Here is a 20,933-nt window from a genome sequence, read left to right on the forward strand (position 1 = left end):
TTCTATTTCAACAAAGGATACAAAGTGAATTTGAAAATAGAGATTTTAAAAAAGTGTTTTAAAATCACATGCTCTATCTTGAAGGGATACTAACCCCAATTTTTTTCTTTCATGACTCAGGGCATGCAATTTACTCCTATTAAGAATTGTACTTCGTTCTCTTGCTATCTATATTTGAAAAGCAGAAAGCTAAGCTTAGGAGCTGGCCAATTTTTGATTCAGCGCCTGGGTAGCACTTGCTGATTGGTGCCAGCAAGTGCTACCCAGTGCTGAACCAAAATGGTCCGGCTCCTAAGCTTAGATTCCTGCTTTTTTTAAAATAAAGATTGCAAGAGAACGAAGATAAATTGATAATAGGAGTAAATTGGAAAGTTGCTTAAAATTGCATGCTCTATCTGAATCATGAAAGAAAAATGTGGGATTTAGTATCCCTTTAATAATAGAAGTTTAATTTTCACTTTCCTATCCCTTTAATATTATTTGCTAGAAATAAACCCAAATGTAGTTTGAGTCTAAAGTTATTTTCCAATAATTACACTCTTGTCTTTGTACAGCAAATTTATAAACGTATTAATTATAGCTAATGTTTTGAGTTAGCAACATTATTTAAAAAAGAAAAAAACATAAAAAGAAAATTGTTTTACATTTATTTATAAATCCACTAGAAATGCAAAAGCTCTCTCACATATGCTTTTCAAAAATAGGTATTATTTTCAAACAATTTAAGAACTTAAAAAAATATATTGATTCTCAAATTCCCAATAAGGACAAACTATTGCTGCAGCGTATACCGGGCACCATAAGTCAGGGGATAGTGCTCTTTTATTAGCAACAGGACAAACTGCGCTTTCACCAGGGGGGCAGATCCCTTCGGCTGCTAAAATAAACTCCAGTGAGGAGCGTCCCATTTTCTGCTTGCCCTTATTATTCCACATCCCCTTCCCAGCCTGATGCCATGAGGATATAGGCAGCCATATTGTGAAGCTGTCAGCTCTGAGAAGTCCTCCATCCTCCTCCTATAACGGCCCACAGAGCCACCTCCCTCTCATTCTGTCCTCTATCCTTCCCTCCCTCGCTTCCTCCCCAGAGAGAGACTGCGCGGCCCCAGCCCCTAGTGAGCCGACATCCTCCCGGAGCCAAATAACGGAGTTTGTGGGGCAAGGAGGAGGACACAGCCCCGGAACGGAGGCCTCTCTACAGGTAATGGGGCAACTAAACTATAAGTGAGGTGGGCGCCGTGTGAATGTATAAAGTAGTCACTTTATTCTGCAGGGCCCTTAGGGGGGAACGGAGAGGGACATATTCCGACTGTGTAACTTTAGCTTTTGCACTTATATAACATTAACCACTTATTAACCCTGTATATCTATATTGTATACACTCAGAAAACTGTGTATTTAACCCTTTGGCTGTCTGAGACCCTGTGCGTTGTATCTGTTTGGCAGCTAAGCTAAACTCCCTCTGTTAATTCTGGCCATTGCAAGAGACTTGTGTGAGTCATTGCAATATATTAAATGGGTATTTTGTGTTTATAAACCGCTGTTCAGTCTGCTTTAAAAGATGCTGACACGTGACAAAATAATTCATGCTGATTCATCTTTAAAGTTAATAAACTTATGTTGTGTTAAAATGAGGGTACCAAAGTGACATTGGGACACTTCCTGTAATGCTATGAGCCAGGGAGGGCTCTCTTCTCTGATGGTACAGACCATAGTTGCTCAGTCACATTAGATTGCAAGCTCTTTCAGCAAATTATTTTTAGCTTTATGCAGTCTCAGTATTTCGTTTTGTTGCTGAAGCAAATAAGGATGTCAACACCTGCACTTTATCTGGATATGTTTGAGTGGAGTAAACCCTTTGAAATGTTTACCTGTGGGTATGCTACTTATATTTCTGTAACACATGACCTCATTAGTAATTAATAAGTAATTAAGGTATTAATCAATACAACACATTGGGCTCCATGTACTAAGCCGTCAATTCATCCGTCATTGTAGACGCGGATAAACTCGCCGTTACTCGCCGCGGGCGAAATGGTGTCCGCTGTCGCTATGTACTAATATTCCCCCAATAAATAGACAAGTCTAGCCCGCCGCGAGCAGTTGCGGATTGTTGATAAATTTGACGCCTCGCTCGCCGCGACTAAGCTGATGTACTTAACTTTCAGTTGAATTGTCTGGCCAATTATTAACACGTGACATGCAAGGTGTCACGAACATCATAGTAGTCACGGGAATAGAATTTTGCTCCTATAAAAGTTCAACTTATCTAAACAACTTTTTTATTATTGTTCAAAATTTTTTGAAGAGTGATAACAGAGCGTTATTTTTGTAATATTTATTTACAATTTGGATATGGCTTCATCTGGATCTGATAATATATAAATATTAATATAAAAATAATTATAAAGATTGACAACTATACAATACAAATTTAAAATATAGATTACTCTTTAATTACAGTCGACAAATTGGGCGCAATTTATGTACATGGAAATGAGAGACAAATTAGACGCCAGTTATGCTGTAAGTACAATGCTGATATTACTGCCTTTTATATATGTCTAGACTGGCGTCTAGATTGACTTTCCTATTGTTTTGTACCTTGCCCGCCACCTAAAAGGTGGCGAGGCAAAAATAACGAGGTGGGAGCGGAAATTGTAGCGAGCGGACAAATAGATTTTTTAGTACATTCGTTTTTGGCGAGTTGGTGGTCAAATGTGTCTAATTACAGTGAAAAATGGAGCGGTAGCGAGGTTTGGCGGATAAGTACGCTCGCAATTTTAAAGATGCGAGTTTTAACATAATTGACGGCTTTGTACATATCAGTTTGCGAATTTTGACGCGAGATTTGTTGCGGGTAGCTCGCTGACTGCTTAGTACATGGAGCCCATTATAGTTGTTTTACACTTTTTTATTTCACTGTGTCCCTATTTTTTCTTTAACAATTCAGGAAATGAGTTTATAAAATAAAGCTAGTTGACTATTTTCCTTTATCAGGTTCTATTTAATGTGGCCCATTTGATGCAAGATAAGTGTTGTAGCACAGCTTTCTATTTAGCCTTATTTGTAAACAGAGTGTGTATATATCAGTGAGTCAGGATGGCATCCATAGGTTTACATGACACATGGACATAAATAATACTTTCTGTGCTACACACAGGTTTTCTGTTTGGTGATAACCATAATTCTCCCTATTCTGTTATTATTATTTTTTTTTAGCTTTAGAGGAACAATAAGATATTGTGTATACAGGAGTGATAAATTATATCTATACTTTAATAGAAGGGGGAAAAGTTACAAGTGTGTTTCATTTTAAACATAGGAAATAGGATAATTTCTTACTAGTTTGGGACTAGTGGAAATTTCCATTCTTGCTGCTTATGTTATTTATTATGATTGCATAGCATTATGTTCTTTGGAATGTCAACACTAATTCAAAGTAAAATAGAAGTATCATTTTATTCTATAAGGGACAATAATTTACAGTGTACTTCAATATATTATATGTAACAGTACATGTGTATATATTTCCTGTCAATTATACACAGATATTAAGTTGAGAATATTTTTTTAAAAAAAATGTGGAATTAGAGGAGATCAACTATCAGGACTAGCAAAGTGTCCCCCCCCCCCCTTTTGTGCTTATTTTTGACACATACATTGGCTTTGGCACATTTTATTAATTAAAGGGGCACTGAACCCACATTTTTTCTTTTATGATTCAGATAGAGCATGCAATTTAAAGCAACTTTCTAATTTACTCCTATTATCAAAGTTTCTTCATTCTCTTGCTATCTTTATTTGAAAAGCAAGAATGTAAGTTTAGAAGCTGGTCCATTTTTGATTCACAACCTAGGTTGTCCTTGCTGATTGGACAGCACCAATAAACAAGTGCTGTCCATGGTCTGAACCAAAAATATGCTGGCTCCTTAGCTTAGATGCCTTCTTTTTCAAAAAAAGATAGCAAGAGAACGAAGAAAAATTGATAATAGGACTAAATTAGAAAGTTGCTTAAAATGCATGCTCTATCTGAATTATGAAAGAAAAAAAAATGGGTTTAGTGTCCCTTTTAAGGTAATTTTTAATTTATTTTTTGCATCTTGTAGTGTAATTGTCTAGTTTGGATTATATTGCATTTTAAAACCAATTATATCAACCAAACTATATTTACTTCCAATTGATAGAGAGATCCACTCTCGCTACAACGTTAAGACTTTCTCTTTTGAAGCGTATAGGAGTCAGTCATGTTAAGTCACTTTAATAAACCCACCTATAACAAAAGGCATACTCTGAAATCGTGACCAGGCATTGGCCCTTAAGGAACTAAGTTGGACAACCTTTTAAGCCACTCAATAGTTGCTAGGTTACTCATTGAGACAAAATCAGGGCATACAAAAGGCCTGTATATGAGTGGCATAGATCAGACACACTTTAATTTACTGTTTATTAATAAACTCAGTACATACTAGGAATGGCGCTTGTTAACACCTTATAGCCTTAGCAGAAAAAACATGCTAAGAAATTGCTTCCCCCCTGCATTTTTTTACTTAATACAGGGTACAAAAACAATTAACTGATTTAGTATTTTTAAAGTTATTGCATTTTATAGTAAATGGACTCATCTATATTTATTTTAGGATTAAAAAAAATATATAGATCAGGAGGTGCATCTTTTTTAATGCTCCCTAACCTGAAATATTTAATAAATTATTGTTATAAATAATAAAAATGCAGGTACAAATCCCTAAATACAGAAATTCTAAAATCCAGACTTTCATTAATATTATTTTTTTTTTATATATATACAGTATATAAACATCACATATTACTTTTCAAATTATAGTTCTGTACTATCTTTCTGAATGTACTATTTATACACAAGTGCTGTATTCAAAATAATATATAACTACATTTTTAAGTGACATGTAAATACTGCATACATGACATAAGATGTTGTTTACACTTGGTCCCATCCCCTCTGAAAGTTCTCTTATTTTGCAGATGAAAATATACAAATATTCTGAAATCCAAGGGTTTTGTACCTAAAAAAAAATACATTTTATATGCTGTACCTTGTAGTTCACCCCCGTTGTCGGCATATTGTATAATTTCATAACCTATCCATCTTGCTATATAAATATTTTATTCAAGTGCACATGCCAACTCCTATGCACGTGGCTCTGCACTCATTGTGTTATCCTCTGGGCAGGTACCAAATCTGACGGGATTATTATCCTTCATCCATATAACATTTGCACTTCTAGCTGTCCTATAGGCAGAACGAGTAGTGTAGCTTAAAGTAAGTGTAGTCAAAATTTAAACTTTCTTGATTGAGAGAGAGAGCAGGCAATTTTAAGCAACTTTCTAATTTACTCCTATTATCAATTTTTCTTTGTTCTCTTGGTATCTTTATTTGAAAAAGCAAGAATGTAAGCATAGGAGACGGACCACTATCGGAGCACTATCGGATTGGTGTCTAAATGTAGCCACCAATCAGCAAGCGCTACCCAGGTACTGAACCAAAAATGGGCCGCTCCTAAGCATACAAATAAAGATACAAAGATAAATTGATAATAGGAGTAAAGTAGAACGTTGTTTAAAATTGCATGCTCTATCTGAATCATGAAAGTTTAATTTTGACTAGACTATTCCTTTAAAAGAACCACAATAAACGTATTTGGTTAAAATTACCTTTGGGAAGATATAGTTGAATTCACAGATTTAGTACAGCAATGCAGAAAATTATGGAAAAAGTCTACAACATTAAATAATTAGCTTTTAGATGAAACATGGTTTTGGTATAAAGTTCTAACTTTTTAAACTTATCTTTTTAAAAATTATAGAAATGCTTTTTATAAAGTAAAAATGTGATTTTTTTAATTTTTATATACATTCAAATGTAAAAATAACATTGATTTGTTAGGTAACATATTTTTTGCATTAATAACTCTATCCAACTACGGCCTAGTTTCCATTGCTATTGTAAACTAGTAACAAGAAGTGTCTCCATTAAAGTCTATAGGTACTGTGGGGCATATTTATCAAGCTCTGTACAGAAGTTAGGAAGCAGCGGTCTAAAGACTTGCTCCATAACCTGTCCGCCTGCTCTGATGCGGCGGACAGAAATTGCCAGAAATTCACACGATCAAATACTATCAGGTTGATTGACACCCCCTGCTAGTGGCCGCAAATCTGCAGGGGGCGGTATTGCACCAGCAGTTCCCAAGAACTGCTGGTGCAATGATAAATGCAGAGAGCGTATGCTGTCAGCATTTATCAATGTGCAACTGACATGATCCGCTGTATCGGATCATGTCTGCTCGCACCATCTTAAATAGGTCCCTGTATGTTTTGTTTCCACAAGTTTTACAACAGCAATGGGAACTAGACCTCTGTGTTTAAAGGGACACTGTACCTAAATTTTTTCTTTTGTGATTGAGATAGAGCATAACATTTTAAGCAACTTTCTAATTTACTCCTATTATCAAATGTTCTTTATTCTCTTGGTATCTTTATTTGAAATGCAAAAATATAAGTTTAGATGCCAGCCCATTTTTGGTGAACAACCTGGGTTGGCTTTGCTGACTGGTGGCTAAATTCATCCACCAATTAAAAAGTGCTGTCGAGAGTTCTGAACGAAGAAAAAAGCTTAGATGCCTTCTTTTTCAAATAAAGATAGCAAGAGAACAAAGAAAAATTGATAATAGGAGTAAATTAGAAAATTGCTTAAAATTTTATGCTCTATCTGAATCACGAAAGAAAAAATTTGGGTACAGTGTCCCTTTAAGCTCAGCAATGGGGTGAGCACACAGGTAAAGTTCATTGGCTGGGTGTTTTGTCTGCCGCTTCTGATTGGCTGACCTGCTGTGTCCCGTTAGGTACCTGGAAGGTTTGCAGCAGGCAAGTATGATTTTAAACACCTGGTTATCAAGGGTCAGCAATGCAAAATTATTTACTCAAACAATTAGAATATGTAATGTTTGTATTAGAATGTCCCTTTTTATAAAATGATTTTTTTTTTTACAAATATTTAACTTAAAACCGTTTAATAGTTTTTCTGCTTTAAAAAGTTATCTAGTGATAGAAATACAAAAATTACACATTTTAAATTTAGAAAATGTTTTTTTGCATTAAAATAATACTTTAATTAAAGGGCCATAATACCCAAATGTTTAAACACTTGAAAGTGATGCAGCATAGCTGTAAAAAGCTGACTAGAAAATATCTCCTGAACATCTCTATGTAAAAAAGAAAGATATTTTACCTCAAAAGTTCCTCAGTAGCCACCTCCCATTGTAAAGGATTTCTAAGCAGCATTTTAGTGTGTTTGTCCTGGGACATCTGAAGGGACTAGCATCGTGCACTCTCATATTATTTCACCAATCAGGTAAAGGAAGTTTACAATGAAATCTCATGAGAGTTAAGTCAAATCTCATGAGATCACAGTAAGAGTTCATGACCTCAGCACTGCTGATGCTGATTGGCTGCTGTTCATTTCTTCATTTTTTTAATTTTTTTTTACCTGCAGCTGGGAGCAGCTGAGTATAACTTTTTACACAGAATTTACTCTGCTGAGCTGAGGAAATTGTGAGGTAAAATATCTTCCTTTTTTACATAGAGATGCTCAGGGGATATTTTCCTGTCATCTTTTTACAGTTATACTGCATCAGTTTCAAGTGATTTAGCATATGAGTATTATGTCCCTTTAAAGTAGTTTATGGGGTCAAACAGGGCTTGACAAAGCCACTGGCTCCTAGAGTATTAGCCCATGCCCCTAACTTTTGTTTTTTATCTATCTATCTATCTATCTATCTATCTATCTATCTATATCCTAAAAGTTTGTTTGGCTCCTAAATATTAAAGAGATTTGTCGACCCTTGACCGGTCAGATTTTTTAGAATAAATGCATAGTATATTTCTTGAAAGTAACTTTGCAGAAGTTCTGCATAAGAAATAAAATGTTTTATAAGTCTATTGAATATGTTTGTCTTTTTCTTTGGCCAGTTAGAGCCATAAGCTTCTGCAGTTACCAAAGCAATAGATGTACAGCAGCCTAGAGAGTGTGGTATGCTCCCCAGCATCTCTCAAAGCAGCAGAAAATCCACTATTTTCACCCTGTGAATTATTATATGGGAGAGGTGAGAGAGCTCTAATTAGCAGGACTGTGGAGTTGGAACAGAAACAGTTTGACTCAGTTTTTTTATATCTCATACTCCTTCATAAAAGCTCAATGTATCTATTAAAGGGACATTTTTAAACATGTTCCATAATTCTGCACTATCCCAGAGGCGAGCTGCGGCGGACAGGAGCGCATATGTACGCCCCTGTCAGCCGTAGCTTGGTAAATCGACCTCTATGTATTTAGCCCCTGTAGAGGGTATAAAACACAGTAAAAGTTGTGCTCCTGTGTCATTTAGATACAGCTGGTGAGGAAATGTGAAGCAGACTTACAGGTGTCCAGTCACTAGCCATATCCTCATCTGGAGCAGAAAGGGAGTGTCCCAGGGCTGCAATATTGAGTTCACAGTTTACATATTGTTGTCCTTCAGACAGAGCTAACCTTGCAGGATGGAAGATGAAAATGTGCCTACTGGGGGTTCCACTTATGATCTAAATACTGAGGAAGCCCAAGACTGCAGTGGGGAAAGGTGACAGCAGGTACCTTCCACGTTGCTGGCTCTAGCTGGATAATGCCCTGATGTCACTTAGTGGAGCCACAGGGATTTGTAACTTGCCCATATTCTTCCCAAAGCAAAATCAATTGCATGACAAGTTCTGTATTTAAAATATATTGGGCAAATTTAAATATTTTAATATTATAATCCTGAGCAACGCAAATTATACATAAGACTTGCCCCAGCTATGAATGCGGAGACATTCCCTGTATAACAAGAAGACCATCACACCTACAACCACCACTAGAAATTTAGGGTCCCTTACTAAATCATTGATTGGGTCCCTTCTTTGACCTGTACAATATTTAGCCAAGTGACTAAAATTTGTGCGTACTTTATTCTTGTGTAGTCAAACATTAAAATGTTGTAAAAGTATTAACACACCCACAGAAGCACACACTGAGACTCGCATACAAACACACATCCACTCACACAAACACTCATACACACACAGCAAACATAGACACACTGAGACTCGCATACACACATCCACTTACACAAACACTCATACACACAGACACACTGAGACTCGCATACAAACACACAAACACTCATATACACAGACACACTGAGACTCACATACAAACACACATCCACTCACACACACTCGTACACACACAGCAAACACACATCCACTCACAAAAACACTCATACACACACACACACACACACACACACACACACACAAAGACACACTCAGACAAATATTTAAACATGCACAATAACATTTTCTTTGAAGTAGAATAAACAAGCACCTTTTTAAATAATAAAAGTCTCATGTGGATCAGTGGGTCTGCAGTTCAGGATGCTTCTCCTTTGTGTGCCGCTCCTGGAACATCTTCCTTCCCCGTCCAGGTGTTCCAAGTGATAGGAGCCCCTCTCTTCTGCTAGGATTTACAGGCCTCTTGCTCTACATCATTCTAGGACTTTCCAGCAATTTGGCCTACAAATGGTCCAGCCACACCAGACTAAATTTTTTTTGCGGCTAGCTGTGGCAGTCAGAGTGGAGTAAGTAGGGGTCCCATGGGAGCCCCAATCCAGGGCGCCAGGGACTAATTTTAAGGCCCCTGTCTTGAGTGCCCCCTGATGGCAGCCCTTATCATACCCACCTGTATATCTTATCATAGCTAAGCATGGGGTTAGATATATACAAGTAACCTTTATTCCCCACCTCCTGACATATAAATGGTACTTGGGACCTTACAACTTTTAAAATGGGGAGTCCAACATTGTTAATAAGATTAACAATGTTAATAAGAAGTCATATGCCCTTCTTGCTGTCATGTGATTGCACATGTAATAAAAAGTTTAGCAACACTAAATTATATTGGGCTGTTTTGTGGTGGTAGGACAGTTAATGGGCCCCCAGTAACCTCCTCTACCACTGTTGATGGACAGAAAATCTTTTGGTTGAACAAGGATGGAATGAACACCTTGTAATAATAAGAGATTTTTGTTGTCTTGTCTTGCTATAGAATAATACAGGGCTCGACAAACCCAGGAGCCTGGGAGCCACTGGCTTCTAGAATTTTACCCCTGGCTCCTAACTTTTTGGGTTATTCTCCATATATCTATATACAAATCCAACTGTCTGGCTCCTAAATATTCTTACTGGCTCCTAATGTTTGAACATATTTGTCAAGCTCCTAAAAATATGCCTGGCTCCTAAATATTCTTACTGGCTCCTAATGTTTGAACATATTTGTCAAGCACTGGAATAATATATCAGCGAAGTCTTGCCTTATTTGGAAAATCCAACCAATACTCGAGTTTTAGTATAAAGTGCATTGTTTTGCTAAAGACAATTAGGGAAAAATATGTAGCAGGGCTATCCTTGTTCGGTCTGCAGTGTGCATTTCAAGCTCTGAGAATTCGAAAATCCACAATTGTCAGATGAATTATGTGAATAAAAGGAAAAATAAATAATGAAAGTATATTCCAAATGTTTTTTTCTCTCTCTCGCTTTCTCTTTTTCTCTTTCTCTTTTTCTCTTTCTCTTTTTCTCTTTTTTTCTCTTTTTTTCTCTTTCTTTTTCTCTTTCTCTTTTTTTCTCCTTTTTTTCTCCTTTTTTTTCTCCTTTTTTTTCTCCTTTTTTTTCTCCCTTTTTTTCTCCTTTTTTTTCTCCTTTTTTTTCTCCTTTTTTTTTCTCCTTTTTTTTTCTCCTTTTTTTTCTCTTTTTTCTCCTTTTTTTTCTCCTTTTTTTTCTCCTTTTTCTCTTTCTCTTTTTTTCTCCTTTTTCTCTTTCTCTTTTTTTCTCCTTTTTCTTTTTTTCTCTTTTTTTCTCTTTTTTTCTCTTTTTTTCTCTTTTTTTCTCTTTTTTTTTCTCTTTTTTTTCTCTTTCTCTTTTTTTCTCTTTTTTTCTCTCTTTTTCTCTCTCTTTCTCTTTTTTTCTCTCTCTTTCTCTCTCTTTCTCTCCTTAGAGGGAACACATTGTCCTTGTTGTCACCCATGGAGTTCAGTTATTTCTTCAATATTCTGTTTTAACTAAAATCAATATTTTTATAGAGGAAAAAACACTCTGTTCTATTAAATATTTTACGACAGGTTTTATTTTGGATTAGGAAAGCCAAAATTAAACTTGCTGTTCTCTTGGTATCCTTTTTGTTGAAAAATAATATATTTTTATATCCTATAATACTGGTAGCTAGCTGGTGCACACATTTCCCTCTTTCCATTGGTTGACTAGATGTGTTCACCTAGCTCCCAGAAGTAAACTGGAAATTTGGTTTAAAATGGTATACTCTGTTGGAATAATGAAAGGGAAAAAAAAAAAAAGTTTCATATCCCTTTTAATGTCTCACTAAGATACCCCTAAAATATATTGCATGTATATAGAACAGAAGTGTAAAAATGTCAAAGCCTTTCCTTGTAAAATGGCGCAAACATTCCAAAAATATGTCCAACGTTAAAGGGATCATAAACCCAAATTTCTTTCTTTCATGATTCAGAAAGAGCGCTCTTAAGCTTACATTTCTGCTTTTTAATTATAGATAGCAAGAGAACGAAGAAAAATTGATAATAGGAGTAAATTAGAAAGTTGCTTAAAATGGCCTGCTCTGAGGCCTATTTATCATAGGTCTTGCGGACTTGATCCAACAGTGCGGATCAGGTCCTCAAGACCTCGCTGAATGCGGAGAGCAATACGCTCTCCGTATTCAGCATTGCACCAGCAGCTCACAAGAGCTGCTGGTGCAACGCCGCCCCCTGCAGACTTGCGGCCAATCGTCCGCCATCAGGGGAGTGTCAATCAACCTGATCATACTCGATCGGTTTGAATTACGGAGATTCCTGTCCACCTCATCAGAGCAGGCGGACAGGGTTATGGAGCAGCGGTCTTTAGACCGCAGGCTCGCCAGAAACACAGGCCCTCAAGCTCCATACGGAGCTTGATAGATAGGCCCCTATATCTGAAAAAAATTGGGTTTAGTATCCTTTTTAAGTGGGTTAATTTTGAAGTTGGTATGATTGTTAAATTGCACATTCTTGTGAAAAACATTAAGCTGTATAACTTCCTGATTGACAAATGTTTGTGGGTTTTCATCAACCACAAGTTTTATTTTATGTTATGGTTGTCACCTGCTCCAGACAAAATGATTTTCTTCTTGTATAGTTTATTTGTTTTCAAAATAACAGAGTTTTGTTAGCGTTCTGTAAACTGTTCACTGACAGAGAGATCTAACGAGAATGAAATGGATGTCCACGTGATTTTGTTTTTTCTGTGGACATCTATCTGTCTTTGCTGTGCTTTGAGTCTGTTTCATATGAGTCTGTTTCATATGTGTTTTCAGAAGTAAAAATGTTAACTGAGATTTTCTATGGAAAGTTATCTATTTAGTTTGGATGGTGCTACATAATGATTTATTTTGCCTGTATCTATCCTATCAAGCTGATTTATATTTTATTGTTCAGGTCACGATCTGAGCAAACGGTTATGTAGGCAAAATTGCTACACATCTTACTGGGTGTACAGGTGGCCCTCGTTTTACAACGGTTCAATTTACACCGTTTCAGAATAACAACTTTTTTTCCAGTCATGTGACTGCTATTGAAAAGCATTGAGAAGCAGTGCATTTATTAAAATAGCCAGTAGGTGGAGCTGTCCGCTTGTGTTGCAGCAAAGCCAAGCAAGCTGAAATTAATCAGTTTAACCAGACCTGAGCTATCAAACAGATTTCAATGGAACAAGATCTTCTTGTCTATAACTCAGTCCAGATTGGAATGCATAGAAAGAACTGTTAGCAGAAAAATGCAAGTGAAGTCTGTGTTGTGTGATTATTTTATTAGGTTTATAATGCTGTTTAGCAAATGTTTTTGTTCATTTAACTTAGTTTAATTATATATTCTGTGTTGTGTGATTATTTTATTAGGTTTATAATGCTGTCTAGCATTTACAGTCTTCATTTCAAAGCTTTAAAAATAATGTATTATGACAATTTTGAGAGGGGCCTGGAACCTATCTCCCTCACTTCCCATTGACTTACATTATAAAATGGGTTTCAATTTACAACGGTTTCGATTTACAACCATTCCTTCTGGAACCTAACCCCGGCGTAAACTGAGGGCTACCTGTATATTTAGACGCTTATTCTCATTTACATTACTCTGTGCAAAGATCAAATAAGTCCTTTCTGAAATAGCCATTTAATACTTTCTATTTACCTGTCTAATGTGCTAATAATACTAAGTAAGTGACTGTGGATCTATAACATTTTATGTAAATTAAACCCATATAGCTTTTAGAAATAGCCATGATTGCATCATATTATTAGCATTTGGGATGCAATGTTAAAGGGACAGTCTACACCAGAATTTTTATTGTTTTAAAAGATAGATAATCCCTTTATTACCCATTCCCCAGTTTTGCATAACCAACGCAGTTATATGAATATACTTTTAACCTCTGTGATTATCTTGTATCTAAGCCTCTGCAAACTGCCCCTTTATTTCAGGTCTTTTGACAGACTTGCAGTCTAGCCAATCAGTGCCTGCTCCCAGATAACTTCACGTGCACGAGCACAGTGTTATCTATATGAAATACATGAACTAACACCCTCTAGTGGTGAAAAACTGTTAAAATGCATTCTAAAAAGAGGTGGCCTTCAAGGTCTAAGAAATTAGCATATGAACCTCCTAGGTTAAGCTTTCAACTAAGAATACTAAGAGATCAAAGCAAAATAGGTGATAAAAGTAAATTGGAAAATTGTTTAAAATTACATGCTCTATCTGAATCATGAAAGTTTATTTTGGCCTAGAATGTCCCTTTAATATATGTATGTGACCATCTTGCTTTGCTGCTTTATGAGGAGATAACCAGTCTTCATGCTTTTAAAACAGTCCGGTTAGGTGAAGGCCTTCAGGTCTCGGCATTATAAAGGTTATAGTTCTTTCGACAAACTTTGATATTTCTGAAGCCATAAGTCAGTCTATGTCTATTTAGTGTGTGTATATGTATGTATGTGTGTGTGTGTGTGTATATGTGTATATGTGTGTATATATATATATATATATATATATATATATATATATATATATATATATATATATATATATATATATATATATATATACATATATATATATATATATACATATATATATATATATATACACACACACATACCTACCTTGCCTGTATGTGTCTCTTTATAGTTCTACATCTGGATGACATTGTAGTGTTTAGTGAGACTTAGGAGGAACAGCTGAAGCATATAGCCAGTGTACTTGAGTGCATTGTTACAGCTGGGCTAACATTGAAAACAAGACCTTACCAGCCGAGTATGGAATAAGTGCAGAGCAGAGGGAGAAATACTGATTCCTAAGCAAAGTCAAGTGCAGTCCCTAATGACCTGGTTACTTCATAAAACTAACAAACTGGTTATATCCAAATGTACTACAGGGTACTAATGATCCCCCCCCCCCGTTGCACCTAGCAATACATTTTAAATGACCTCCTCCTGCACAAATGAATAACACCTGCATGTGAAAGGGCCTTTAATACCCTGACAGTAGCCTTTGCTGTTGCCCCTTAGTTGCATTCCTATGATTTCACCAGGTGTGTGCTGGGGCCAGTTGCGGGATAGGGGCTGTTTGTCTTAGCGCCGCCCTGCCTCTCACTAACTTGCTATGTCTGTGAGCCAGGTCATAGTCAGTCCCACCCTTTCTGATATCCAGATTATGACTGGGTCCTGCACCTTCGCCACCAGCATTACATCAAAATGATCCTCCTCACAATGGCTGACTGTAGGCTGCTAATTGGCTCCCTGCAGAGTTGACTGATGAATTTGCATTCCGTGCAGGATTGGTCTGTGACCACTTGAGACAGCCCTACACTGGGGTAGGTAAAGTGTATGCATAGATTATTGCTGCTCATATTGAAATAGCACTGTTCTTGGGGTTTGCATGTGTCTTGTCCTCTAGTACAGTGTTTCTCAACTGCGATCCTCAAGTACCGCCAACAGGCTAGGTTTTCATTATAACTGAACTACAGCACAGGTGACATAATCGACTGATGGTGGAGAGCAGGTTAGTAACCATGGTTACTGATCTGCTGATTATTTCACCTGTGCTCTAGTTCAGCTATAATGAAAACCTGTTCTGTTGGGGGTACTTGAGGACCGCGGTTGAGAAACACTGCTCTAGAATATACTTGCATATTGCCCCTTTTGTGTTATCACCTTGTGTTTATCTGTAAACTGTAATTTTGGATTTATCGCTTGCCTGCCCTATGGACAAGGGCATAAGTACAGGGGTCTCAGATTTTGCATTTGAGACTGGCCCCATATATCTAGATACCCCTTCTGGCCCTTCAGTCACAAGTGGCATTCCCTCTGTGGGGCCCGGTCTTGCCTCATGTTTGACCCTTGTGTGTGCCCCCTCCTACAGAAAGTGTATGAATTTGCCTTTATAGTTCCAGGGTTTCCAGGATGGCTACCACAATGTTGTACAGAAAAATTAGCCACCATATTTGTATGGGAAGGCTGGGCAAATGCATATTCTGTAGTGTGGACTAACGAAGGGGGAAGGACAACAGTCACGGACAAGCAGCTCCTCTTAATGGTGCCTGTTTTTGTGTGACTTTGCGTGTCTGGGTTGCATTTGTGTGTGCCTGTGAATGTCTATGTGTATGATTCATTTCTAATAAAACACCTTACATTTGCTACAAAATTGCTCAGGTTCCTGTTATTTTGAGAGGCTATGACTGCGCAGGCTGATGAGCAACAAGTCAATATTTATTTAAATGTGAACTTAAATAGTTTTTTTTTTTTTTTTTAAATTACATTTTCAGTTTTATACTCTTTAATGACAACCAACTTACAAAAAAATAGGGAAAGAAGGGTGTTGAGAAAAGCATTACAAGCTTTAAAAGTTTCTGTAAATTGTCAGATTTGGTGAATGGTTAAATAACATAACAGTGGAGTGGGTTGATCTGTCTTTAAAAATTGCTTGTATCTAGACCTGTCCTTACAGTGCCATAAAACAGGTTGAGATCTGTGCATATCCTAAAAGGGCTAATTAATATAAAATAGTTTGCATAAAAAATTTGTTTAAAAATTGCTGGTAAGTATTTTAAAATTTTCAAAAATAAGCAAAATTAATTGCATAGCTAAGCTGCCTGGAGCAGCTTACTCCACCCCTCTTATCAGTGTTTAGACACAGGCATTGTATTTCAACTGAGTTTACTGCTTCTTAGGCATGCTCCAGCAGATAATTCCTATTCACTTTTTTGCATTCTACCAAAAGAACAATGAACATAGATACAGCCATAAAAGGAATTGTGGTGGTGGTGGGGGGGGAGTTAGAGCTTTACAATTCAGAAACTAAAAAGAAAGGGTTAATGGCAAGGCACTGCAGTATAAATTTGCAGGTAAAGTAATTAAAGTACATATATTATTTTGTCTCTATCCCAACTTGTTTTTTATTTTAATGAACTGTTTTAGATCCACATTATAGCATTGCTTCCAAAATGTGATTGGGTATAATTATATTGTAATTTAAGAAATCTGTACAAAATATTTATTTCTACCATGGTCTATTGTTGAAAAAGCATTTTATCTTCTTCATCTCTCTTAGAAGAGGTAAGGCCGTGAACCTGAGGTGAACAAATAAACTGGCTGAAAAATATTAATGATTTTGGGAGACAATCCAAATTGTTTGAGTGACAACTCAATTATAACAAAGTATTATATTGTTACAGGCGTGAGTATAGGAGTTCTGTTTCTGTTTAGCCTTTTATTTTATTTATCTTTGCAATGTTTAGTTGTATTCATAGTTATGTTTGAATATTTTTTATTATTTTATTTCTTGATCATATACAATGCAGAAAAATTTTCAACCAGAAAAGGAAAAAAAAAAAAAGGGGGAGCGTGTATTATAATATTAGCACATAGCAATTCCAATAAATCCAAATGATATTCCCCCAATTCCTCCCATATATCTTAAAGGACCAGTCAACACAGTATATTTGCATAATCAACAAATGCAAGATAACAAGACATTGCAATAGCACTTAGTCTGAACTTCAAATGGGTAGTAGATTTTTTTTTTTTTCTGACAATTTTAAAAGTTATGTATTTTTCCACTCCCCCGTACCATGTGACAGCCATCAGCCAATCACAAATGCATACATGTACCATGTGACAGCCTTCAGCCATTCACAAATGCATACACACTTATTCTTGCACATGCTCAGAAGGAGCTGGTGACTCAAAAAGTTTAAATATAAAAAGACTGTGCATATTTAGTTAATGGAAGTAAATTGGAAAGTTGTTTAAAATGGCATGCTATATATGAATAATGAACATTTGATTTTGATTGAGTGTCCCTTTAATACTCTTCATGTTTCCAGGGGACACATTTTTGAATGTAGATGGCCCTGCAAAATATACAAATAACAAATCCTACCAGTCAGCCTTCTGTTTTGGAATCTACTCTGAAAAGGTTGTTACAGATTTATCATCACTTGAACCTCTTAAACAGTAATAAAGCAATAGAAATATGGTATGCTGCAAGGTTCTTATCTTTAGTAATGATCAAATAAACATGGTTCTAGGAAGGATAGGGGGGGGAGAGGGAAGTGGGGGGAATAGGTATTATTCCCACTCCCAGCGGTCCTCCGAAATCCACAGGAGATACTTAGACTCAGTGTTCAGGAATCAGATTGGGTCACATGTTCTCTTCTGGAGGGAGTCTAATTATTAATCCAATAGTACCATATTTTCTGAAATGAGGCCCTATTGTTTAATGTGTCCGCTGCAGATTCATACATGGTATAAGTGTAGCAAATTTTATTGTGTATTTCCGGCCATGGAGGAGATCCTACCTTCCAATATTTTGCTATACAGACCCTTGTCACTGTACACAGGATTCTGATGAACGTGTTAATATATCTATGGAATTTATCTATGTGTTCGTGTAAAAGTGCCTGTTGAATAGTAAGAGTAACCTCCTCCTCCAACAGTTGGCTAATAAGAGTAGAGAGTTTCTGCCAAGTCCTCTGTATCTCCCCACAGTCCCACCACATATGTTTGTAGGACCCTAGTTCACTGCATCCTCTATAACATAAGTTACTGCCGTTTGGTTGCATATGAGCCGTCCTTATTGGGGTAAGATACCATCTAAATATAGTCTTCATAACGTTTTCTTTTAGATCCATGCTAATTAATCCCCTATCAGCCCACTGGATCATTTCCTCCCATTCCTGTATTCCTTTAAGTGAATTCAGATCTTTCTCCCATGCCTTTATTACTGAGGATTTAGTTCTGTTTGGGGTTGTCTGCAGTGTTATGTATATTCTAGAAATGCTGTGTTTGGTCCTTGCCAAGCTTGCGCCACAAGTCTCTAATACCGTAGGTTGCCCAGTTTTTGATTGTTTAAGGAAGGAGTGCAAGGAGGAGCGCAACTGGAGATAAAGGTACCAATGGAGTTTTGACTGCAATTGGGTGAAGGGTAGCAGCTGTCCCCCCTTCACTATGTCCGACACCCTGTAGAGCCCCTTGTTTTCCCATTTGGCAACCAGCATGCGAGAGTCACCCGCTAGAAAGTATCTAATTGGGGTCAGTAAAGAATGTTTAGGAAACAAGTCTGCTCTCTTAAGTGTCTGCATCCATGTCTTTGTGGTCCGGTCTGAGATGAATGTTTTAGAATGAATCTTAGTTGTGTGAGTACCATAAGATTGAATCTCTTTCTTCCCAACTCCATCTCCAAAAACACCCAAGTAGCTTCTTCCGATCTCCTCATGAGACAGGAATCTTGGGCTAGTCTACCAGCCCTATAATATTCCAGAAGGTCCGGAGCACCCACTCCCCCCCGCTGCTCTGCTCCTGCATACCACCTGTTTCGCTATTCTAGCCGACTTCGGTCCCCTTATAAATGCTAGTATTTCAGTCTGTATTTTAATATCTGTTTTAACTAATTTAATGGGGAGGGCTCTAAAGAGATACAAAATCCGTGGGAGCATTTTCATTTTAAATGCTACTCTCCCCACCCAGGAGAAACCACATGTCCGCCACTTTAAAAGATCTTTTCTGAACTGACTAAGGAATGGGGTGTAGTTATATTTATATAAAGATTGCATCTGTGTCGGGAGATTGATACCCAGATATCTGATTGTTTTTGTAACCCACCGAAACTCAAAATTAAGTTCAATTATTTTCCGCGTATGTGGGGGGATGGCCATTGGAAGGAGTTCGCTTTTTTCCATATTTATTTTATACCCAGAAATGTCTGAAAAATCCTTCAATGTCGAGTGTAAATTGGGGAGTGATATGAGTGGTTTGGTAATGGTGAGCAGAATGTCGTCCGCAAATAGAGATTTCTCTTGTTAAGTGTATCCAGTCCACGGATCATCCATTACTTGTGGGATATTCTCCTTCCCAACAGGAAGTTGCAAGAGGATCACCCACAGCAGAGCTGCTATATAGCTCCTCCCCTCACTGCCATATCCAGTCATTCTCTTGCAACTCTCAACAAAGATGGACGTAGTAAGAGGAGAGTGGTGTATTATAGTTAGTTTTTTAACTTCAATCAAAAGTTTGTTATTTTTAAATGGTACCGGAGTGTACTGTTTCATCTCAGGCAGCATTAGAAGAAGAATCTGCCTGTGATTTCTATGATCTTAGCAGAAGTAACTAAGATCCATTGCTGTTCTCACATATTCTGAGGAGTGAGGTAACTTCAGAGAGGGAATGGCGTGCAGGTTTTCCTGCAATAAGGTATGTGCAGTTAATATTTTTCAAGGGATGGAATTTGCTAGAAAATGCTGCTGATACCGGATTAATGTAAGTAAAGCCTTAAATGCAGTGATAGCGACTGGTATCAGGCTTATTAATAGAGATACATACTCTTATAAAAGTGTAATATAAAACGTTTGCTGGCATGTTTAATCGTTTTTATATATGTTTGGTGACAAAACTTATTGGGGCCTAGTTTTTTTCCACATGGCTGGTTTGATTTTTGCCTAGAAACAGCTCCTGAGGCTTTCCACTGTTGCAATATGAGTGGTAAGGGCCAATTTTAGTGCTTTTCTGTGCAGATAAAAATACTGACAGAGACATTCAGCTTCTTCCTGCATGATCCAGGACATCTCTGAAGGGCTTAAAAGGCTTCAAAGTCGTGTTTGAGGAGGGTAACAATCACAGTAGACTGTGGCAGTTGTTGTGACTGTGTTTAAAAAACGTTTTTGTCATTTATTATTCTTTTTTTGTTATTAATTGGTTAATCATCCATTTGCAAGTGGGTGCAATGCTCTGCTGACTTGTTACATACACTGTAAAAATTTTGTAAATGTAACTGCCTTTTTTCACTGTTATTTCAAATTTTGTCAAAATTTGTTTCTCAAAGGCACAGTAACGTTTTTTTATATTGCTTGTTAACTTGCTTTAAAGTGTTTTCCAAGCTTGCTAGTCTCATTGCTAGTCTGTACAAACATGTCTGAAACAGAGGATACTTGTTCATTATGTTTAAAAGCCATGGTGGAGCCCCATAGGAGAATGTGTACTAAATGTATTGATTTCACCTTAAACAGTAAAGATCAGTCTTTATCTATAAAAGAATTGTCACCAGTGGCGTCTGTCGAGGGGGAAGTTATGCCGACTAACTCTCCCCACGTTTTGGACCCTTCGCCTCCCGCTCAAGGGACGCACGCTAATATGGCGCCAAGTACATCAGGGACGCCCATAGCGATTACTTTGCAGGACATGGCTGCAATCATGAATAATACCCTGTCAGAGGTATTATCCAGATTGCCTGAATTGAGAGG

At 37.0% G+C, this 20,933-nt stretch overlaps 1 protein-coding gene across 1 annotated transcript in view; it reads left to right on the forward strand.

The window, feature by feature from the left end:
- The first annotated feature begins 931 nt into the window (after positions 1–931).
- Positions 932–20,933, forward strand: part of RDX (radixin) — a 471,667-nt gene continuing 451,665 nt past the window's right edge. The window contains exon 1 of the mRNA XM_053708539.1: positions 932–1,200. The gene's annotated coding sequence lies outside the window, so the exon portion shown is untranslated. The remainder of the gene's footprint in view (positions 1,201–20,933) is intronic.

This window comes from Bombina bombina, chromosome 3 (genome assembly GCF_027579735.1).
Source record: "Bombina bombina isolate aBomBom1 chromosome 3, aBomBom1.pri, whole genome shotgun sequence".
Taxonomy (NCBI): domain Eukaryota; kingdom Metazoa; phylum Chordata; class Amphibia; order Anura; family Bombinatoridae; genus Bombina; species Bombina bombina.